The following is a 24,090-nucleotide window of genomic DNA, read 5'->3' as shown; positions in this document are numbered from 1 at the left end:
AGATCTCAAGATTACTTTATAGTGTAAATCACGTTGGAATTGACAGCTATTTTAGGTATTTAACCACGTGCTTCTAAACGGTACAGTCAGTAACAAAACACTCATCACAGATACGGTAGTAAAAATTAACACAGTACTGCTACTAGACGTATAGTAGGTAAGGAGATAATAGTCCTTTTTATACAAGGATTCATTATTTTGCTAAGCTACTTAGGTACCTCTAGTTATAACTAAATCATTATTTTTAACTAAAACTAAAGTTTCTTTCGCCATTTCTTTCCTTCTCAATGACGGGGCCTTTGTGAAATGGTGGTAGATGACTATCGACAAATAATTGTAAAATTTTACGTCGATTAAACCATTTGAATTTGAATTTGAATTCATCAATTTACTAGCAGTTGTACCAGTCCAGTTTGAGCTAGCCAAAGAAGCCGCATTAGCTGATTTTTTGACGACGACAGCCCTTTGTTTATTTATTATTGATCTAGGTTCCAATATTGATTATCTTTCTTTCCTTCGTTCTTTCTTTCAGTAGCAATAGCTCTGAGATCATATAAAATAAGTAACATGACTCAATACCTACCTATGTTTTCTACCTGCCAGTACCTACCCGTTGCAATGAAGACGCTAGCTCCCATAATGATAGAGTAATCTTGGTAAGACAAACGGCGCGTACATTTATAATTATACTTGTATAATATGTATAATTATTATCATTATCGATGTCACGGCACCGATGAACGGATCCTTGTTCGATGCACATTGTAATTACCGGTTAACCATACTTAAATACATATTTTAGTGTAAAGTTTTGTAAACTACGTATCTGGGTATTGTTATATTATTATGTGTATATCCTTTGTATTTACCTACCTTATAATAAAATTATAATGTGGTTGTATAAGTTCTTTCTAGATGCCATCACCAACTTTTTAAAGATGTGGACGAAAGGAGACGCATCATTTTTGGATCGCAGAGCAGCACTCCGAAACTTCGTTTTTCGTTACATAGAGTGACCCCCGACAGTTCTAAAGACTAGTTTGCTGTGAGTGATGTTCGTATCTCGCAAACCTACCTTCGGTCTTGTATTGCATATTAATCAGCTTTGCTTGTATCATTCGTCATGCAGCTATTATTCAGAAACATTCGTCAGAAATTAAACACAAAACAAATTGCCTAACGTTCAGATATTAATTCGATTCTCCGGCATGTCAGCAGATAGGTACGTACATGAAATATAGCCGCATTAGCCTTGGTAAGCCACCGTTTGATTGGCAGACTGGACCGTTACTAAATAATAGACTAGTAAGTGCGATATACTCGCGCTTTCATTTGATTTATCTTTGTTGACCCATTGTTCGCTTATTATACCTGCCTAATCCTGAAAAAAGATTGTTTTGAATACGTTATACTTTTCAATATTTGGCTTTAATAATATTATATAAGTACCCATATTTATATGGGTATATATACTTTTATTGGACTTTATATTCGCACAGCGGATATGAGGACCACGAAGAAACAACTTTCAATGACCCTCACGATGGTTTTGTAATTAAAAGTGCATGTAAGTATTAAGCGCTATAATCATCAATTTCATTGCCATTTCCGAACTTCCCTCGATCTACTCTCATTCACGCCATACTACTAACTTATATACTACATTGCTGCATTGATACAATCTATACAGGAATTCATCATCTTCTCTAGCATCTTCAGTCTAAATCATACATTTGTGGCATTATTAATGCAAGTTCAACAAAAAAAAATATTAGCATGAACGGCTAGGCTAGCATTAACGTGGTAGTTTTAGGAAAAACGCTTTCAAACGGAACTTACGCTTTTTTTCAATTGGCGGCGCTAGCTGAGCTTGCGTTTAACCTTAATTATTGTTTATGCAAAGAAACTTAACACTCAATCGTGGCACGTGTGGCCTGTCGGACCCCCGGAGTGGTTAATGCGATTACTGCGAGCAATCGATCGATTACGATTCGATCCGATCCGTAATAAGCCGGGTATCGACTCGCGCACTTTCACCGCCCGTGAATGTCAACTCTGTGTGACATTATAGTGATTTGGGGCGCCATTTGCAATTCGGTTGTGATTTGATTTCAGCGGTGGTTGTGTTATGGTGTGGTAGATTGAATTATTAAAGGGTCATATTGATTTTATGTGTAAGTTCAAACACCGTATAGAGACTATCATGTCCGAAAGTAAGTATTTGAGATTGAATGCTTGTTGCAAGATAGAAGCTTAAAAAACTCACACATTACTAAAGTTACTTTAGTTTTTGGACATGAAGTCAACATAACCTTATCCAATATTTTGTAACCTAACTAATAATAATAATAATAATATGTGGAGTCATCTCACACACGGCCATCCGACCCCAAACTAGGCAGAGCCTGTAATATGGGTATCAGACAGCTATATCTACACAAATAGATACATATTAAACTAACTAATATTATAAATGCGAAAGTAACTGTAAAAGAGTAACAGACATACTGTTACTCTTTCACGCCAAAACTACTGAACGGATTTGAATGAAATTTGGTATACATATGGTCTAGACCCTGAGAAAGAACATAGGCTACTTTTTATCCCGGAATTCCCACGGGAAAACTTTTTAAGGCGAAGCGAAGCGCGCGGGAACAACTAGTTAAATATAAATATCAACATAAAAGACCTACAAATATCTGTCTTTAAACAGACATCTGCCTCAGCCGGGAATCGAACCCGGGACCTTCGGCATAGCAGTCAGGGTCACTAACCACTACCCCATCGGCCGTCTAAAAAATCGCAATTTAAAACCGCAAATTAAAACTTCGCATCCGGGACCTCCAGATAAGCAGCTAAGCTCCTACCACTACTCCACGTAGCAACTATCACATTCATAGACAAGCGCGGCGTAGTGATAAATCACTGGCCGTGATTCATTCGCTCTCATTAGCAACAGATGTCGCCGCGAAATGCATCGATTGATCACGGACACAGCGATCTACCATTCTATTTCAATATTGCACAACTGCGTTCAAGAGAACATTATTGAGTCTATAATTTTTATGAAGCTTCATTATTCTGAGCTTGTCGTTAACACGTCTTCCGATATTTTCGTGTAACACTACGGAATACTAATTGGCTGGTTTACTTTTTCTTAAATTAGCAAAGAGGTGCATTGCTCACCGTGTCATGCATCCTCCTTGCTCACCCACCTGCACGCGTGCTCGTATCGCCAACATGTGTCTGGCCGCTACCGAGACGCTTTTACGATATCTTTTTATTCTTCTTTTTTTCCACGGATAAACGTCTAAATCCACTGAACGGTTATTTATCAGCTGCCAGACAGTTATGGCGACGACGCGTGGCGATAAAGAGGCTGTTTATTGCGAACTTTTTGGCAGAACCGTCATTTAAAAAGTTTGTGTGTAGTCTTTTTTGTTTTTAGCGCTTTAGCTTTAGATGGATGGGCTGGCGAATGACCGGACATTTTTTGTTACAGGTTGATTTTTATTTGTGATTATTGGTACTGGTTTGTGAAATGTAAAATACTTACCAATAATATATACAATTAATTTCTAAATTATGAATATAATTTCAACAAAAGAATAATATAATATAGTAAAAAACCATTGATATGAACCGTTATAATCCGGTACGACATGAATGTGTAGCGACGGCGAACACAAAACATACGCTGTTATCTGTATCAATCGAACAGTAGCACGCGACATTCCACATTTCCGAGTCTCCTACAAGTTTATTTTGATGGATAGCGGCGGGTCCCCGACGCCGGCGGCGGTGGCGGTGGCGGTTGCCCACATTCGGCACGGGCCAACTAACGAGTAATTATTTTAAAAGTGTCAATAAATAATAAAGTGGCCGCGCCGCTGAGTGCTCGTCCATCTCCGTTATCTTGATTCTTAATGCGCCTCTTTGCTCGTGTTCTTTTTTCAAAATTTGTTTTTTTCATCTGCGCCAGTCCGGCTGTCGGAGCGGTTAAATTCTGTGTTGACAGCATGAAGGTTTTATGTTTTAATCTGTGCTTTGAGCTGGGTAATCGGCATTAGACTTTTTGTTGCGTGTAAGTTGACTGTCTGGGTACGCATGTCTCATTGGAATTTCCGATTGATTTCTATAAAGCATATTCATCTTGATTGTTTTAGTTTTAAGTAAATTAACTTTGGGCAACAAAATTACTTGCGTTGACCCGCGCAATTATTAATATCAATAGAAATAGGTCGAGTGATAGAGCTCATAATGAAATTGTATCGATAAATCAAAAGGGTAACCGACACGACACTGTCCGTGGCGTTTCCGGACGCTACTCCATCCATCACGTTCCAAGTTCGGATTGTTGGGCAATGGCGGTGCGTGTGAGCAATACGACTATCCGCGCCGATCTATTTCTTTTAGTTCAATCCAATATGTTTCGTCGTATGCAACTTCAACGAGCTACTCTTCCCAAGTGGTGCTCGCTATTCCAACAACCAACAATTAAATCTGTTGGTTTCAGCGCATGGTTATGTATAATATTATGTAATGTTTTATATACATTAAATAAACAAAGATAAAAAAAAAACCGGCCAAGTGCGAGTCGGGCTCGCGCACAAAGGGTTCCGTAGTGTTGAGGTTTCGTAGGAATTGCAAGTAAAACTTGAGATTTCTGATAAATAATAATATTTATTTTCTGCAACACACACGACAGCTAGAACACGGGGCGAAGACAGATTCCATAGATAATAATAATATTATGTCATACTAAATTCAAACTGTAAACTTTTCTTTTTCCAACACTCCCACTAAAAGTTTACCAACATAATATTAATACAAAACAACCTAATACTTTCTAGCTGCTTCTAAAACGTCTTCTAATCTAAATCTATTTCAGTCATTCTGTACCTACAATCAAAAATATCATTTTCACCTATTTCTAACAATACATCTCTAAGCCACAATGTTTCTTTAGCTGAATTACAAGCCGCTACACATTCTGCCTCGGTAGTAGAGGGCACCGTCTTTTGTTTCTGACTGCACCACGGGCGAGAGTCACCGCGACGACGACGAGCTTTATAACATCTACGTGTAGCTCTACCTTTCTCATCTTTCTTGATGGCGATGTCTTCAACTCTGCACCAAGTTCCATTTTCTTCTACTGCGATTCGTTCTTCCTTCACAGATCCTGAACATTCTATCTTGTGTGGACATACTATTGCCCCTTGCGACAATTCTGCATTATTTGCCTCAAGTTTCCCTTTTCTTTGTGATCTTAAATTGACTTCTAAATCAAACGGTCTTCTGTTTTCAATTTCTTGACACTTCCTCTTGCTGTCAGTACTTTTTACTGGTGAACTTTCTACCATGTTAATTTCTTCCTGACTACATACTTGTGTGTCATTTTTCTTCGTCTTTACTACTTCGATTTTTAATTCAAACAAGTTGTTTTCTGTTATATTACCAGTCATCACCACCTCATTCTCCTTATAAATCATTGCATTGGGATGCTTCTTAATGACAGTGTATCCTTTCCGAAGAATGACACCTTCAGACACTACATTCCTTCTTAAGCTGGGCACGTACAGAACTCCTTCCAGCATGCTTTGCTCCCACTGTCCATCAACCATTCTCTTTATCTTTATTTTTCCAATGCCTTTCACCTCTACATTGTGCTTATTTGCTAATGTCAATTTTTCATCGCATTGAACAAGTTCTTCAAAATAATCTCTTCTACAGCTCATATGTGCCGACGCACCACTGTCCAATATCCAAGTGTCATCAACTTCACTTAGATTGGTTTCTATATTATAATTTTAATATTGATTTATTAGTTGAGACTTCTATGAAATGTTGTATAGTTAACTTGTTTAAGTCATTTAATTTAAGTAATGTTTTCCTGGAACCAACCAGAATTACTCCCACCTCAGCGACTTGTATTGATAATATTTACTGTAATTGTGATTTTACTAATAATTCTGTAATCAATTGCTTACCATCCGACCACAGTGGGCAAATTATTACGTTTCCTTGTACTTTTGAACGTAAGTCAGCCACTTTCAAGTTCAGACCAGTAACATCATACAGAATTGATAAGTTTAAATCTCGATTGAACAGTAAACTTGACTACTGTAGAAGCTCTGAAAGAAATCCCAATGATGCCTTTAAGGAAATATTTCAAGGTTTGTCTCGAGAATTTGAAAACGTGTTCACTAAGAAAGAAGTAGATGTTAATTGTAAACTAAGTCTTAATGACTGGGCAACATCGGGAATTTATAAGAGCAGACGTAAATTATATGATCTCTATGAACAGCGTACATTTACTCATGACGATAACTTTAGAGATTATGTAAAGAAATATACAAAGATATTCAAAGCCGTTTGCCACCAAGCTAAATCAGATTATATAAATAGAAAGATTAAAAACTCTAATAACAAGATTAAAACCGTATGGAATATCATTAATACTGAAACCGGGAAGAATAAACCACGTGATTTAAATTTTGAACTTAAAATTAATGATAAAATTGTTTCATCTAGTGAAGAAGTGGCTTCCGTCTTTGAAGATTTTTTCCGTAGTATACCGATAGCTACAACTGAGAACCTTGATTCATCTTGCGCTGAAGCTGAACGTTTGCTAAGAGGGAATGCACCGCCTTGCGATCTCGACTTTCAATTTCATGGTATAAATACACAGACTATAATTAGCACTTATAAAGAATTAAATTTAAAAATGACCGAAGATTTATGGGGCATGTCCGTTAAAGTTATTAGTCATGTTATTGATATCCTAGCACCCCACTTGGCTAATCTTTTTAACAGATGCATTGAGGTCGGTGTATTCCCCGATTTGATGAAACTTAGTAAACTAATACCGCTTTTTAAATCTGGTGAGAAAAATGATCCCAATAATTTTAGGCCTGTATCAGTTTTGCCAGTACTGAGTAAAATATTTGAAAAAATTATGCTGCATCAAATGCTTTCGCACTTTAGTATTCACGGCCTTCTCCATAACCAACAGTTCGGTTTCACCAAAGGTCGATCTACAACTGACGCTGGTGTCGCGTTGGTCAAACACATATTTAGTGCTTGGGAGGAGCGTCTTGATGCTGTGGGTGTATTTTGCGATCTATCGAAAGCATTTGATTGTGTGGATCATGCCACTCTACTTATGAAACTTAAATATTATGGGCTAACTGGCAAAGCTCTTACATTATTGGAATCATACTTGAGCAACAGAACTCAACTAGTTGACATAAATGGAGTGCGTTCGGCTGGCTGTCCTGTCAGTATGGGTGTTCCCCAAGGCTCGATTTTAGGACCATTCTTGTTTCTTGTATATGTTAACGATTTACCGTTTTTGGTAGATAAATTATGTGAGATAGTACTGTTTGCTGATGATACTTCACTTATATTTAAGTTGAAGCGACAAGAAGTCAATTTTGACAATGCAAACAGTGCTCTTTCCATAGTTGCTAATTGGTTCACTGTAAATAATTTAGCTCTTAACTCCAAGAAAACAAAATGTATTAAATTCACTTTGCCTAATGTAAGACAAGTAGAGACATATTTGACATTGAATAACGATAAGCTAGAGTTAGTAAATGAAACGGTATTCCTGGGTATTACAATTGACTCAAAGTTGCAATGGGGACCCCATATTGAGAGGATAGCCGGTAGATTGAGTTCTGCAGCTTATGCGGTTAGAACCATTAGACAGTTAACAGATGTAGATACAGCCAGGCTTGTGTATTTTAGTTATTTTCATAGTGTTATGTCTTACGGAATTCTATTGTGGGGACGAGCGGCTGACATTAATCAAATCTTTGTTCTGCAAAAACGAGCAATTCGAGCCATATATGTATTAGGGTCTAGAATTTCATTAAGAGATACGTTTAAGGAAATAAGTATATTAACTGTTCCATGCCAATATATCTATGAAAATATTATGTATGTTCGTAAAAACTTAAATTCATTTAGTAAAGTAGGAGCCACTCACGGTATTGAGACCAGAAACAAAAATAAGTTGCTTTTCCCCACACTCAGACTTTCGAAAACAAACACATCATTCATGGGGAACTGTATACGTTTTTATAATAAATTATCAAATGAAGCAATAAATCTTACTGAGCAAAAATTTAAGAATTATGTTAAAGCTACATTATGTAGTAAAGCTTACTATAGTATAAATGATTATTTAAACGACAAAAACGCGTGGTCTTGTCCACCTCAGCTAAGGCTATTGAAAAAATGAAATGGATATAGGTACTTAAGTAAAATTGTAGGTACTAGATATAAGTAAAAATTGTAATAGATATAAGGAAAAAGTTGAAAAGATGCTCGAGGAGTTTCTTTCGCCATTTCTTTCCTTCTCAATGACGGGGCCTTTGTGAAATGGTGGTAGATGACTATCGACAAATAATTGTAAAATTTTACGTCGATTAAACCATTTGAATTTGAATTTGAATTTTATTTAAAGCCAACATATTCTTACCGACTGGATTCCTGCTACCCTTTCTCGGCGCACGACATTCTTTAGAGAAATGGCCTCTCTTTCCGCAGTTGTAGCACTCAAACCGATGTTTTATTCTGTTTTTCATTGAGCTACCAGCACTGGCTTCCATCGCATTCTTTTGTTTATTGTTTGCTACCAATAGGGCTGTTTCGTGCTTTTCTTCATGCTTCAAGCTGGCTTCTTCATCCAACAGACGAGCAGTCAAGTTACTCAGCGTTTGTTGTTTGACATCTAATGACATCCATGCCTGACGTAACGATCTGTATTTGGCAGGTAACGTTCCAAGTATCTTAGTGATGATGGCCAACTCACTTACATTCTCACCACTATCTTTTAGCTGTTGAGCCAAGTTCTCTACTTTGGAGATGTGCTCCGCGACACTTTCACTTGAAGACATTCTGTATTGGTAAAATCTTTCATGAAGAACCATTTTATTCAACTCACTCTTCTGCTCATATATTGATTCCATCTTCAACATGATTTCTTGAGCGGTTTCACAATTTTCTATCAGTGTAATTTGTTTCAGCTCCATTGAGGACGTTAGAATGTACATAGCCATACCATCTTTCTTGAGCCAATCACCTTCCTTAGTCGCTGGTTTTGGTTTGGAGATGTCTATTCCGTTTGCCTGCAATGCACACTTCATCTGAAACTTCCACTGCTGAAAATTACTTCCATCAAATTTTTCAATATTCATAGTTTGTGCCGCTGTCAACGCCATTTTTCACCAAACAATAATTTTCTAATAATTTTCTTTTTCTTAGCTGTTTCTTCTTTTCTCTAAGCTTCAGAGCTTCCTGGGCCCATAACCTGTTGAGGTTTCGTAGGAATTGCAAGTAAAACTTGAGATTTCTGATAAATAATAATATTTATTTTCTGCAACACACACGACAGCTAGAACACGGGGCGAAGACAGATTCCATAGATAATAATAATATTATGTCATACTAAATTCAAACTGTAAACTTTTCTTTTTCCAACACGTAGCAGCAAATATAATATTACAGTTAAATCAACCTATCTCAAAAACTATAAGAGATACTTTGATCAAACCAAAAATCGTTGAAAGAGTTAATTAGCATGCATCACCTCTATTTTTTTTAGAATTTTATACCCCGTAGTTATAAAAATAGAGGGGGGGGGGACATACTTTTTACGACTTTGAGAGCTGATATCTCAAAAACCGTTCACTTTAAGAAAAATATTTTTTAGAAAACTTTATATCATTTTAAAAGACCTTTCCATTGATACCCCACACGGGTATGTACATCGAAAAAAAAAATTTCATCCCTCAGTTACATGTATGGGGGGCCCCACCCCCAATTCTTTTTTTTACTATTTAGTGTCATATTTTTGTAGCGGTTCATACAACACATATTCCCATCAAATTTCATCACTGTAGTACTTATAGTTTCCGAGTAAATCGGCTGTGACAGACGGACAGACGGACAGACGGACAGACGGACATGACGAAACTATAAGGGTTCCGTTTTTGCCATTTTGGCTACGGAACCCTAAAAACTATTGTAACAGTATTATGTTATTTCTTTCGGTACGATATTCTGTCTGATTGCTTGATTCAGGAAACTCTTAAGCACATTCACCGTTGCATCCTGCGAACAGTAGGCTTGCACCGTTTTCTCTATCAAAGCGGTGAGGTTTTTAATTACACATAGTCCTCAAACGCAGCGGTCGCCTATTACTCGCGGTCTCTGTCTAATTACAAAGTACACACTGTCTAATTACAGAGTGACAGAGTTCTATCATTGCGGTGAAATCCTGCGGCGTCTGCAATTGCTCTTTGAAATGATACGGCGGCTTCAAAATGATTCCTATTTCAATACTGTGAACATTACGCAACGGTTCTACTTTTGCGAACTTGGGGGATCCTGTACCGTAAGTTAGTACGTAGGTATTTCGTCACCAATATCACAATCTATGGATATAGGTTGTCTTATCATCATCACTACTCATCACGTCTACTGCTGGGGCACGGGTACCCCTTTCAATGAAGAAAGGGTTTAAGTTTTAGTCGTAGCCTAGTGCGGATTGGTGGAGACCAACACTAGCAAGCTTGTGCTGAGAGAGATGTCGGGTAAGTGGGCAACCCGACGAGTCTAGGCTTAACGACTGCTGCCGAAACAGAAACCGGGACGAGACCGAAACACGGATGGTTAAGTGATAAAATTCATGCTATCGCTCACTGAATTATGTTATAGATGGCATATATGTTTATCATAAATAAATATTTTATCCGGAGAATGTTAAACAGTAGGCTTTTAGTGGAAGTTTTAACTATTAACATTATTACATTCCTTATTGCACAAAGTAAATTGGTACAAACTAGAGCCTACAAAACAGATTTAATGTTAAATGTAATGTCCCTAAGTGTCAGTTTAAAATACCGTTAAATTCGGCAACACATCGGTATGAGTGACTAATAAGGGATTAACATTCGCGGGTAAACGGAGCTACGGTACCCGCATGTCGCAAGACCCCTGTAATGTGATACGAAACACTTTGGGCGCTATAATTCATACGATGACATTTTAAATTTTGTTTAAGAGGAAGTTTACGGATCTTATCATTCGACAAACATAAAATTACCTATTTAACGCTACTAATTTACACAAAAATATGTAATAAGTGTTTCTCTATGATTGCATTAAGTATTTTTTTAAATAACATGCATAGTATAATTATGTTCACGATCACGAAGAAGTAGGGGTAAACGAGCCACCCACTCTTTGTGTCCTATTTACCACAACTATCACTTATCATTGAATCCTTCTAGAAATATGTACGTACCTACATATCAACTTCCAATGTAAGAATATTTCCCCAATAATAAAATCAATGGTACCTTAAATATTTTTTGGGTAACAGTAGAGCATAAAAGCATATTAATTACACGGGCAGCGTTTTTCCGTGCCACTCCACTGAAGGATCACTGTCATCGAAATTTGGGGCGCAAAGACAGAAAACATGAATATCTTTATGATTGAAATAAAGGTTAATTATACATATAAAGGTCATAATTATTTTAACAGATATGTTATATTCCAAAATCGTATCGCAATTTTTTCGAACATACATAGGTTTATTATATTACAAATAGAACATTAACCAATATTGAATAAGGTCTATTCATTAAATGTATTTTTTTAAAAATTTATTTATCAATTATGATTAATATTGAAATTAGTCAGTCGAACGAAGGAGATGTTCATCGATATTTCACTGAAATATCAGTTTACCGATTCGTTTGAATTACTGTATAGTTTAATATTGTCATTAGTTTCCAAGCAGGCCTTAACGGCCGTTCAAAAATTGCCGTAGCGGACGGTATTTCACGTCCACATGGCGGGGTATTGGTAAAGTTTTCAACTAGCAATAATCGCACCTCGGATAAACCTCATTGGTTACGATATTGCCTCTGCGCAAAGTTAACTTACAAATACAAATTCGGACTATATGAACTCGACCTAAAACGAAACCATACCGCGATATAGGATTGCGACGCCAGCTCCATCTAGTTTCGAGTCGCGTAATTATTCTGAAAGTCTTTCACAAAGGAGTTTTGAACAATGAGGCTGAAATAAGTATTTTAAGAAAAAAAGTTTATTATAGATCGGTGAGCGAGTCACGTAGAGGTTTCTCAGAATGTTTAGTGAATGGGCCGGTCAGCGGTCACGATAGTTTATTGTGAGTTTTTGCCCGATACCGCCTTCCGTGTCGGAGGTTACAAGATGCGGCGAGTGTCCACTGCTGCCGGTATATCGGTCGAGTATTCAAATAAATAATTATTAAATAATTGCATTTTTATACAAAGTAAGTTTAATCAGCTAGTTATGTAATAATATTTGTAATTTGTATGAATATTATTAGGACTCTAGATCCTAACGGAGTCTTTATTACAAATAATGCAATATAAAATAACCTAATATAAAATAAATTAAAAAAAACACTATAAAGATTTGCAAATTATTTTAATTTCTTCACCTAGTATCTATTATAGGGATACCTGTGTACGAATACCGGTCCAACAAACCCTTCCGAAATGTAGCTAACTCCCTCCGTATTTACATCGGCCCCAGTGGACACAGTGCCCGTGCCCCACGGAAGCTGCGTCGTGACCCGAGTGTCACGAGGGGACCATCCGCGGCCCATCAATGAACCGCGACATAAAAACTAGACTTTTGTGAGAAACAACGGCCGCGCGCAGTGACCGTCGCGTTCTGTGACACCGGCCTATCACGAACTAGTTTTTTTAATGTTTAGGATTTAGTATAGTTATTGTTTTTTTCAGAGATTATTTATTTATAGCTGTGAAGTGATCCGTATCAATGGAGAAAGAAATGTCTCACTATGATGGGTTGAATTTATGATTTTGAAAGAAAAACTGAGCGCACAACGGCGACGGGGCAATAGGCGAATTACTGATTTGTGTTACCACCATTTTTAAAGCTTTAGCATTCCCAAAAATACTTTTTGTAACGTTTTGTAACGTAACGGAAAAAATCAATGTTATGAAAAACATGACCTGTCACCTAAAACATTACATGTGTTTGCTATACTAAAAGATGAAATAATTTAACAAGCACTAACGTTCACCTTGTATAATTTTCATATGTTATAAGGTTTCAATTAGTACCTACCTACAACTTCATTTGTTATAAATGTAGTATATCATCTCACTAAGGTGGCCACCCGTTTAGTCCCACAATTAAAACGAATGCAACATGGGTACTTATTAAAAAAACGAAAAGTCATAGCTATGTATCTTTATCTAGCTATAGATACTATAAATCATTCAAGCTTGTCATAACACTGTAGGCTCGACGAATGTTATCTATCTGATACGTAAAAAGATATGTATCTTAGAAACTTTTGATTGCAGCTATTTATTAGAGTTCGGTTGTGGATAACGGGAAGAGTGGTTCTTGATATAGTCGTCTATCATAACATCATATTTATACAGGGTGTTGCAAAGCCGAAACCTAGGCTTAGTATACCCTTTTTGCAACACCCTGTACTTAAATACTAACCTAACTTTTATTAATACATGACCGTTACATAATTGCAGGCAGAGGTAATCGATTGACTGAAATACCTACTGGATGTTAAAAATGTGTAACTGTACAACAACATTTGTATAAAAGCGGGATTTTGGAAATTATAAAAAAACACCGTCAGTTAAACACCTGAGAATCGGTATGCATAATCAGTTCTGTTGTGATTGTCTGAATTGTCGTTAAGGAGGTATAAGTCTAGAAATCTTTTCAAGATTAATTAATTCCTTTTTAGGTAGATCTATTCACGCGACAAACTTTTTCTTACCGAATCGGTGACCACCACTAGAATAGAACTAGGGCTGGTCACCGTGGTGAATGGATTAGCCACTCCGACCAGCTGTCGCTGACTGTCCAGGATGCACCGGACTTTTATACATAAGGCACAGACGGTCGAATGGCGTAGTGGTTAGTGGCCCTGACTGCTATGCCGAAGGTCCCGGGTTCGATTCCCGGCTGGGGCAGATGTTTAAAGACAAATATTTGTACTCGGGTCTTGGGTGTTGATATTTATATTTAATATCTATCTATCTATGTATTTGTGTAGATATATCAGCTGTCCGATACCCATAACACAGGCTCTGCCTAGCTTGGGGTCGGATGGCCGTGTGTGAGATGTCCCCACATATTATTATTATATTATACATCACTAAAGATTTCTTTCATGATCCCCAAGTGCTGGATTATAGTAGTATATCATGGGTCATAGTAGTAAAATCTAACATTCGTGTGGGCAAACCCTTAACGGCACCGCACTGTTTGTAGGCACCAACACAAATTGCCGCAGCTGTAGCTTATCAGCTAAGTACAATCGATGTCACAAGCGTTAGATAAAACATAATTAATCCGTCCGCGGCGGCTGGTTTTAGACAATAGCTTTCATATCGCCTCATTTGCGTTTGCGCAACCGTTTTACGCACCTATGGCTCTGTCGATCGATGGCGCACGCCGCCATGTGACGTTGACGGGTTTGATTGGCTATTGCATTGTAAATTTTGGTAAGTATATAGTGTGGATTTACAGGCGAATAATGGCAAGCCATTAATATTCCATTACCCACAAGTATTGGGTAATGGAAGGTAGAAAAAGAAATGCATAAAATATGACTTTGAAAATGATTTTTTTACAGACGTATGCGTGTGAAATTTCACTATAGATGGGGTGCACAAAACGACACACCCCAGTGACGTATAAACTCTAATATACAGGGTTATTGGTAAGTAGACCGGATCCTTTCAAGAGGTCATAGAGGTGGTACTTATGCAAAACAACCAAAAAAGATTTTGAATAATGGCTAGTTTCTTTTGTTTTCTGTTTTAAGCATCAAAATTTGGCAAAAAATTTAAAAAAACTTAAATCTCAAATATCTTTGAAATGATTAAGTTTCATTATAATGCATTATAGGGTTCAATCCACTGGAAATGCCTTCCTCTATCACCTCCTGAAAGGATCCGGTCTACTTACCAATAACCCTGTATAAGTCTAGCGCACCCTGGGCAAATAGCGACTATCCTGACATCACGGTGACAAAACACAAACGAGCTGTTTGTCACCATTTAAAAAAAAGTTATAGCTACTACTGTATAACTGTGTGACCCTGTAGTAGGACTCGGTAGGAAATGTGAATCTATAAACCGACACAAACCAGTTTCAACCCCCAATAATAGCAAGAGGCATGCGAAAATAGTTATGAATTACTTGCACGCATATAAAAGAGTTATTATTAATATTAAGTATTGTATTGGATTATGCAATGGCTGGCCATTTCACAATGTAGGTCAAAGTGTTTCAATTACCGATAGCTTTATCTGACTGATACGACTTTGATTTGCGAATGGTGGAAGCGGAAGGAGACAACGATTTTATTATTTTTGATGTGCCTGAAAAGGGAGTAATCCTATATAAAGAAGATTGAGTGGACTATTTAGCTTTTGTTCTATAACTTTAAAAAAAACTCATGATACACATTGCTTCTCGGTAGCAACTTAAGGGGAGGATTAAATATTTTTTTTATACGAATGTAAAATTGAAAGGACATCTAAGAGTGAGGATATTTTTTTGTAATTTGTTTGTCGCAATTACAAAGTACAATCACGCAGTGTCTGTGTCTCGCGAAAGTATTTTTTCCATTCGCAGTCACTTGGACCAAACTAAAAGCCCATAGACAATAGGTCCAAAGCGGTAAGTAGACCGGGGTCACGGCGGGTCACGACCCCGGGACTGTGGGTCGCCGCTGCCTACTCACTGCACCTATGCGCTACGTATGGAGTGAAAATACCAAGTTCACCGTCTGACCTCCTGACATTTTGAACAAATTGCTCATGTCGATACTAATTGTTATTGGGCGCGAAATGCTAGCTTAGGTAGGAATAGGGAAGGAGTTAATTAGGATATAGTTTATCGTGATACGAGTGCGGAAATTTGGTACGGTTCTAAAGATACAGTTTTGGAGCATTCCACAGTGATTACCTACCAACTTTTCGCACTAGCATCATAATTCATAGTGTAAGTAAGTACATACAAATATATTTTTTTAAATAAATAAATAATAGCTATAACCCAATAGCTATAGCAATTGTAATTAATGAAATTGAAATGTTTTTTTCTTTTTGAGAATCAACGTTGTCTAGTCACAGTAGGTAATATCCCGGGCCCCATACGCATGCCACATCACATGCCGGGGCACTCGAGAGACATACCATCCATCATAATTACAGCTAAGGACATTCGTTGCAGTTACAAAACAAACTTGGAGAGAGCTCCGTTTGAATGGAGAGTAACATAATATACTAAAATATTATAAAATATTAACAGTACGAGTTTTAGAAGTCAGAAGTCTACTCTAAATATCAGTAAAGATTATAGTTTTCATATACATTAAGTTCATTAAGAAATTATGAACAAGTCACTGTTGCACTACTATATTATATGATATTAGAATTATAAAGATTTTTAGGCGTTGTGATATATGTACCTATATACACTGCTAAATACCAGCACATCAAACATGTATAAAAATAGTCATAAATTTACACGACATGTGAGTGAGTCACAACGTTATAATTAAATTCGGACATGTAGCGAAAACCAAATTTGTTACTTATGCTGCTGCAAATATTCGTGCAAACAATAATCAAAATGTAAACTTAAATAACATGGCCATAATTCCTGTAATTTATAACGTAGTAAAATTTAATTTAGCGTTGAATTTCTGGAGCTGTGAGTCAGGGCCTGCGGCTAATCGCCGGTGGCGGCCATTGAAAAAAACTATTTCCAACCATTTCATTGAATGGGGCATTTAATTAATTGTGCGCTCTAATGGTCTATTTGACTAATGAATATTTTGGAGTCTTTGCGTCTTAAATAAGTGCCTTACTGTGTTAAGAGGTACTTAATATTTGATTAGCGCAGTAATGAATATAATGTACTTACATTAAATATTATCGACTCGATTTTCATCCGTACTGACAAAAATACAGTGTGATAGCTACAAGTTTCACTTGTGTATGCTTGTGGTATCGCGACCGTAGTTCCAAAACGGAAACTATGCAGAATATTACTTTTGTTCGACAGGGTGTCGGGGTCAATAGTAAATTAGCTATATTTCATGAAAACAGTCTATAAAAACTTATTTGTTTTCCTATAATTGTATGCGATTTTCAACTTCTGTTAGCTTGTGAGACTATATTTCGCATGATAAATCATTGGACGCGTGCGCGCGCGCAACAAAAAACACACCCACGCACGCAACACGCTGCAAACCAGAAAACAAAGGCAATTCGCGCACATACTATATCACCGGGCGACACCTAACAAAACGTCTAACAAACCAACAAGTGAGACATACTCGCTGTTCTATATAAAACGAAATAGGCTTGTCCCCATTTCGTTTGGTTGTTCGTCCACCATCAAGATACGGTACGTTCGTGGGAACAGCGAGCGCTGGAACGTTATTTATTGGCTAGTGTTGTGCTACAAGCTTCGCTGTGAGTGACGACTTTATCCCGGCGCACTGCTGCCTCGTAAATTAATGCAAATTGGGACGGGTTACTCGCCGATTTGAGTGCAGAAGAAAGCGATATAGTGTAAAGAAAGGGAAGCTTTGGAAACCGATATTGAGAAAAAAAGCTTTACTGGTTGATTTTCTTATTAAAATAGAATTAAAAATAGTCATCTTATTGTGTCATACTATTTTTGTGGTCTGAAGCGATACTAAAGTCGATGAAGGCATCTAGTTTTGTCTGAAAGTGTCGGTAAATAGTCCGTTCGGTCACCATCCGCACTGGACCCGCGTGGTGGACTAGGCCTAAAACCTTTCCCTGGAAGGAGACCCGTGCCCCAGCAGTAAGGATGTGATGGCTTGTGATGATGATGATCATCATCATCTTGAGGCTTGGTAGCTAATTCACAACTACGTGCCTTTTTCGAGTCGAGTGTTAGAATTTATTGCGAATTGGTCACTACTTTATATCGCGCCACTGACATGCAATTTTTTATGCCTAATACCTATAGACTCACGATCACGTCGAGAAGTCTTGGCAAGAAGGTAAAGGCTTCTGCTGTTCAAATAAAATTTCACGAGTAGCCCTCCCAATTCGCGGGTGATCTTGTTCGCTCGGGACCCGCTGATGTTTAACAAGCGCTTACGGTTTTAGAGGGTGTCGTGTCCTTGTCACTACACGGCGAAATGAAAGTGACAACGCTACAGATGTTGTCGATAGTCGCTGGTTGCAAGTCGTTCCTCTATCGGCTCTCTGGTTTGGCAATCCAATGAACGTAAATAGTGCGCCTGTAACAGGTGGATATTGATAAGGACAATATGGATGACTAATACAGGTAAAGAGAAGTTCCGTTGCTAATAACTTGTCCCTAAGTGAAAACTAAAGAGATTTTTGAGTGAAGAACGTTGTTTTGGACTTACAAAGTCTTACCTATCCTGAAGTCTGCACATATGAGATAACTACATACTATAAGTACTTATTATATCTTGTGATTTTTATTCAGTCAACAGTTAAAAGCTCCCATTAATTGGCTTAACTACAGTTAAAGTTGCTATAATAAGTACGGCGTAGACATTCATAATCGTATGAATCCTTTCACAAACCATTCAATTTAGTAGATCTGCAGCAAACGGCATAAATAGATGTGTAGCATTGAAGATGTTTCACTCAGGCCGAGGGAATGTAACTTAGATTTACTTGTCACAATAATTGATAGTTTTAGTGGAGCTTGTTTATAGCGCTCGACTGGGGCACTCTACTTTACGGAAAACTAAGTTCTGTATTAAACGTGTCTATATTGTACGACAGCTCTTGTTCGATAGTTTTTTGTTAAACTAGAGTAACCTTCCTGCTCCTTGCATCATGTAGAAGAGTGCACGGCGTTACTGGGTAATCCGGGTTAGATCGTGCGTGTATGTTCGGCGATTCCAGAGTTACTGAGTGATTGTCATGTGACATGTGGTGCTGTTGATGATGATACACATTCATGTAACGATATGATAAACGATTTCTTTAGGTCAATATAGCACACATGGCGTGACGACCTGCGAAAGGTGGATGGCAATGATTGGATGCGGATAGCTAAAGATCGCATAAAGTGGCGTGTTTTGGGAGAGGCCTATGTCCAACAGTGGACTGCTCGCTATAGGCTGATGATGATGTTGAATCTTGCATATAGCAGAGAGTTTTTGAATGCAAAAGTTTCAGGCCGATATAAACACTATTATTATAAACAATAGTATTTCTGTTTTTTTTTCTGCTGACGACAAGGTTGCTGTAAAAACTAAGTTGTGAAACCGGTCAGGCTCTAATGATGCACCACGCTGCTTCACTGTTACTGGCTAAGAGCCACTCAGTAATCTTAATAAATAGTCTTCGTTATCTAATCTATTTTATACTAAATAAAATATTTTCGCATAGACAACATTTATAAATGGCTATAAAATATTCGCATGTACAGTGGAACACTGATTGCATGAAATCTATTTCACAAACACCCTTGCGTGCATCTCAAAGTTATATATTAAGTTATAAATCGGATGGAAGATGGTCAAACAACCTGAAAAGCTACATAAAACCAGCTCATTACAGTAAATTACCAACGACAGCATGTAATTGTAAATAGTAAAGTGTTAAACAGATACGTAACCATGGAATGGATAATTTCAATCAGAAACGTAAAAGACGTAGGTACTATCACTTATTACAGTTGAGAGTAAATTTATGAGCTTGTTCCAAAGCAATATAATATAATAATGGTGTTTAAACGGTTTGTCCGCAAGGTTTTATAGACTTAATTTATTGAATGAAATGGAAATGATGCGGCACTCGGAAAGAAATTGCCAGGTATTGATAACGTTATAAAAGATTTCAGCAAAACACCTTCAATATGTACAACCAGTTATATGTAAGTATACTCTGTATAGGTGCCTACAATTAATTTCTGCGAAACGTAAATTTAAGCCGTTATGTAAGGGATAATTAATATGTTAAAATCTATACGCACTTCCACACACGTTAAGTAGGTAGTTATTGCCTTCTATCCTCTGGAGATAAAAAAACAGATGTCTTTCATCAATTTACAATAGTATATTATCTATATAACACAAGGATTATTGTTTATACTAGCAGAATGCAATTTAAGCGGTGAATGTAATCCTATCCATACATCTGTATTTTTTTCTTTAGCTGGTTCTAATAATGGCAGTGGCTAAGCATATTGATTACATTGACCTGGCATCGAGAGCGTCACTAATAAAACTCCACCCTGATACAGGGTGGTGCAAAAATTGTTGCTGTATAACTCTATGCCCAAACTAAAGTCCAGCTAACGCTTTGCCCCGCATTTCGACAGGCGCAGTATTAAGGTGTATCAGATGGGCCGAGCCCATATTTCTTCTGGGCGTTAATAGCACCTGAACTGTCTGCCTTCCTATTATTTTGTCAAGTGCAGATTTATACGGCGCAGAAGTAACGGAGCTGGTACGGCGATCATGTAGATAGATGGCAAATGAAGCCAGATATTGTCTTACATCGGTTATTTATTGAGATTTGGTGGTTCCGTCGTTTAATGGGTTTTCTATTCAATTAACTACGCGTGTCTGGGATTCTTATTTGGATTTTATATTTTACTAAACGGCATCTAGTAGTACTTTTACACAGTCATTTTAATGTTACTGATTTTCCCAAATTTTAACGTCCACCTCAAAACTTTTCCTTCCTAACATTTTACTTAGATGTTTCTTGTGATAACTCTGCCTTGTACTTAAATAGTGTAGAGCTTCTGAAGTCCACCTTGTCAAAACCACGAACCGTAAATGTTCGATTTGTGGTCCGTCGTCGGTTTGTTATTTTGACAAGGTACAAAAGTGTGGACCTACTAATGAAGCTGACTGTACAAGTACAATGGCCCTGAAACTTGATGTCGCAACAGTGTGACTCGTCAATGTTGCTAAACATTACTATCTATAATTGCCGGTATTGGCAGACGGATCACAGAACAAAAGGGATCTGGGCCAGTGTACCGACACCCGCCATATTGTGACGTAACGGCGCGGGCGCATGGCGTTTTGACGACCGGAATAAGAAGGTTGTTAAGAGGAGAGTATACCTTCGCGATTCTAGCGAAAAAGGTATTTAGGAAAACATTTGCTATCGCTTGTACTCTCATCATGCCCCTGGCACGGGTGCGATAGAGATGCACTGCAGCTGGCGACTGACAATAGGTAATTTTCTTGATGAAATTCTGGTTTCGGGAGAAAACGTTTTACACTAACTAAATATCGACCAATCTCTTTGATTTTGATGTCAATCGCTTCAGCATAATATATTCTAGGTTTATAGCTTTCGCTTTTTTAAAAAAAACTTTGTTTTTGTTCAACAAACGGTTTTTTCAACAAAGTTTTTATCACAAAAATTACGTAATTTGGGGTGCCTATAATTTTGAATGTATAGAAAATTTTGAAAAAAGGAAAAGCTATAAACATAGTAATTCCTTGTGTAAGTAACATACTAAAAAATCATGGAGATTGGATAATATTTAGAGGTAGTAAAACGTTTTCTCTTTTTGTATGGACGAGCAAGTGGTATACTTCCCTCTTAATATGTATTTGAAACGTGGTTAATCATTGTGAGTGTGGATATCTGCAAATGTCGCTAGAGACGAATGGCCCAATATTTTTGTCCGCGAATGTAACTTGATCCACAGTATTCTTATATGTTCATTAATAGCCATGTTTCATAAAAGTCGGATAATCTGTTGAAGATTGTTCTAATTGTAGTGGTATTACTATGGTTAAGTAATAAAGGATAGTATGTAGTTAAGTTAGAGGTATCATTGCTTTTACGCTTGTGATAAATGTTATAGGTAGTTCATACTAGTTAATCAAATCGTCTTTTAACGGATAAAATTACAAACTAAAAAGTGAGCTTTTAGTAAAGTACATTGGCAAACGCCCGAGGAGGAGCATACCACGTGAGTACCGTGTCGAATAAGCGACACAGAGGAGCAAAATGATGCAGATTTAAGAGCACTGTGTAATTGAGGCTGTTTGTGACCACATTATAGAGATTTAAATAGATGACATTCAACAGTATAAAGATTTAAATGGATGATGTAAAAGCTTCAAAGACTAGAAAACTATCGTCGTCATTAGTTTCAAATCGCTCAGATAATGCTCAGATAGATGAGAAATATAATGTCACCTTGTTGAAAAGATTACCCAGTTAGCTAGTTTTCCATCACTGACTGCTCACGGTGGTGTACGGTACAGTTGATACGTAACTCCTCACGTAGGTAATATTGTTTGTCACTGACATGCAAGAATAGCAATCGTCCACTGCTTGTCATGTCCCGTCCCTAATACCTACCTACTCCCAATAAAAAAAACATACTTTAACTAGCTTTTTTTATATAAAATGTAGTTCAAGCCTCAGAACAACGACTGTCGTTGTAAAGGCGTGTTTAGACTCGCGATCGCATCGTCCGATAGCGGGTATCATTGTCCGTCGCACGCGCCACGACATTGCCTAGTTGTGGTCGCGTCTTTAATTAACGGTTCCTTAATAAAAACTGTGCAAAGATGCTTATTGGCTGACGACATGAGGTTGTAGTAGCTACGTGTCGCACCATTTCTATTAGTTTTTATGAACATACTAGCTGTTCCCGCGAGCTTCGCTTCGCCTTGAATAGGTTCTTTCTCAGGGTCTAGACCATATGTATACAAAATTTCATTCCAATCCGTTCTTTTTAAAATATTACTTTAATTTGTAAGCACAACTCAATGCCCTTTTCTATGTTAAGTTCTTTTCTTACAACGGATGTCTGGAAGAGATCGCTTTTAGCGATAAGACCGTCATTTGTGCATCTCTGTTATTTAAGTTAGATTTATGTTTTTTTTATGGTGTGCAAATAAAGATTATTGTATTGTATTGTACTTTTTGCGTGAAAGAGTAACAGACAGACACAGTTATTTTCGCATTTATTATATTAGTGAGGATTATAGCGGCTAGTGACATGACGGTGGATTAAGTAATTCACGTTGCGACACTTTTTTTGGTGTCCAGTGTGCTGGTAAATGGTTTAAGGTCAGATTTTGACCTGAAAGGGAAAAGCTGTGCACAAAGGTCTCATATGAGTTAACCTAGCTTTCTATGCAAAAATAAATAATTTAATATCGTATGTAGGTATTTATATGTAGAAACGCTCCCAAATTCACGGTTCAACCTAAGCCAAGACAAGATCTTCATAAATACAAAATAAAAAGTCCTGTTATCATCAATAGATAGTCCCAGGTGTTCTGATAGGAAATCTTCAAGGTGACGTTATCTGGACATCATTAGACAACCTGTCTCATGATGGACTCCGTACAATAGGCTCTACGACTTACCTATAAGGAAGAACGGTACTGTGGGTGAAACATTAAATGTACTGTATGATAAGAAACTAATTTATACAATGTAACCGATTTTAAATACATTACCTTATAACAATTAAGCATTGTCAAAACTTTGCCTTAGTGATTTATAGTGTTTACATCCAAATTACATCTCATTATTTTGCAAATTTCGGGCTCAGTTATCAAGTAACTTAAATGTGAGAAAAAATACGTTTTGACAGTGCAACAATTTTATGATTTGTCTGTGCCTTCGGATCTCTATCCCCATATTATGTTATTCGATAATTACATACTATAGATATCATTGATGAATAGTAGTATTCCTTGACTCAATTTAGAGAAGACGATACGCGTAACTTCTACAGACAGTGAGCGGGGGGCACGCCACTGAAACATGCATATTTAATATTCATAAACATATCCGCGGCACTTACACTCTGCGCGTGGACGTTTCCCAGACTCTATATTCCGCTCTGATATCTCTAGAAAGGCGCCGGATTCTGATTTGCATTATTTCGTAATTATCTGAATTATCTAAATCATTAATCAGACTTTTTGATGATTGAACCTTTATTATGATAAATGCTCTCCATAGTACACATTCGTCATAA

The 24,090-nt window shown here is 37.3% G+C and overlaps 1 protein-coding gene and 1 non-coding gene across 2 annotated transcripts in view; both read right to left on the bottom strand.

The window, feature by feature from the left end:
- Window positions 1-24,090, bottom strand: part of LOC105389586 (tRNA (adenine(58)-N(1))-methyltransferase catalytic subunit TRMT61A) — a 77,170-nt gene that overhangs the window by 5,272 nt on the left and 47,808 nt on the right. The gene's annotated exons all lie outside the window — the stretch shown is intronic.
- On the bottom strand, window positions 11,819-11,957 carry LOC119690921. Its single transcript, XR_005253772.1, has one exon. It is a non-coding gene; the product is annotated as a U4 spliceosomal RNA (small nuclear RNA).

This window comes from Plutella xylostella, chromosome 7, assembly GCF_932276165.1.
Source record: "Plutella xylostella chromosome 7, ilPluXylo3.1, whole genome shotgun sequence".
NCBI classification, from domain to species: Eukaryota; Metazoa; Arthropoda; class Insecta; order Lepidoptera; family Plutellidae; genus Plutella; species Plutella xylostella.
Note: the sequence above shows the minus strand (reverse complement) of the source record. Positions and strands in the feature narration are given on the sequence as shown.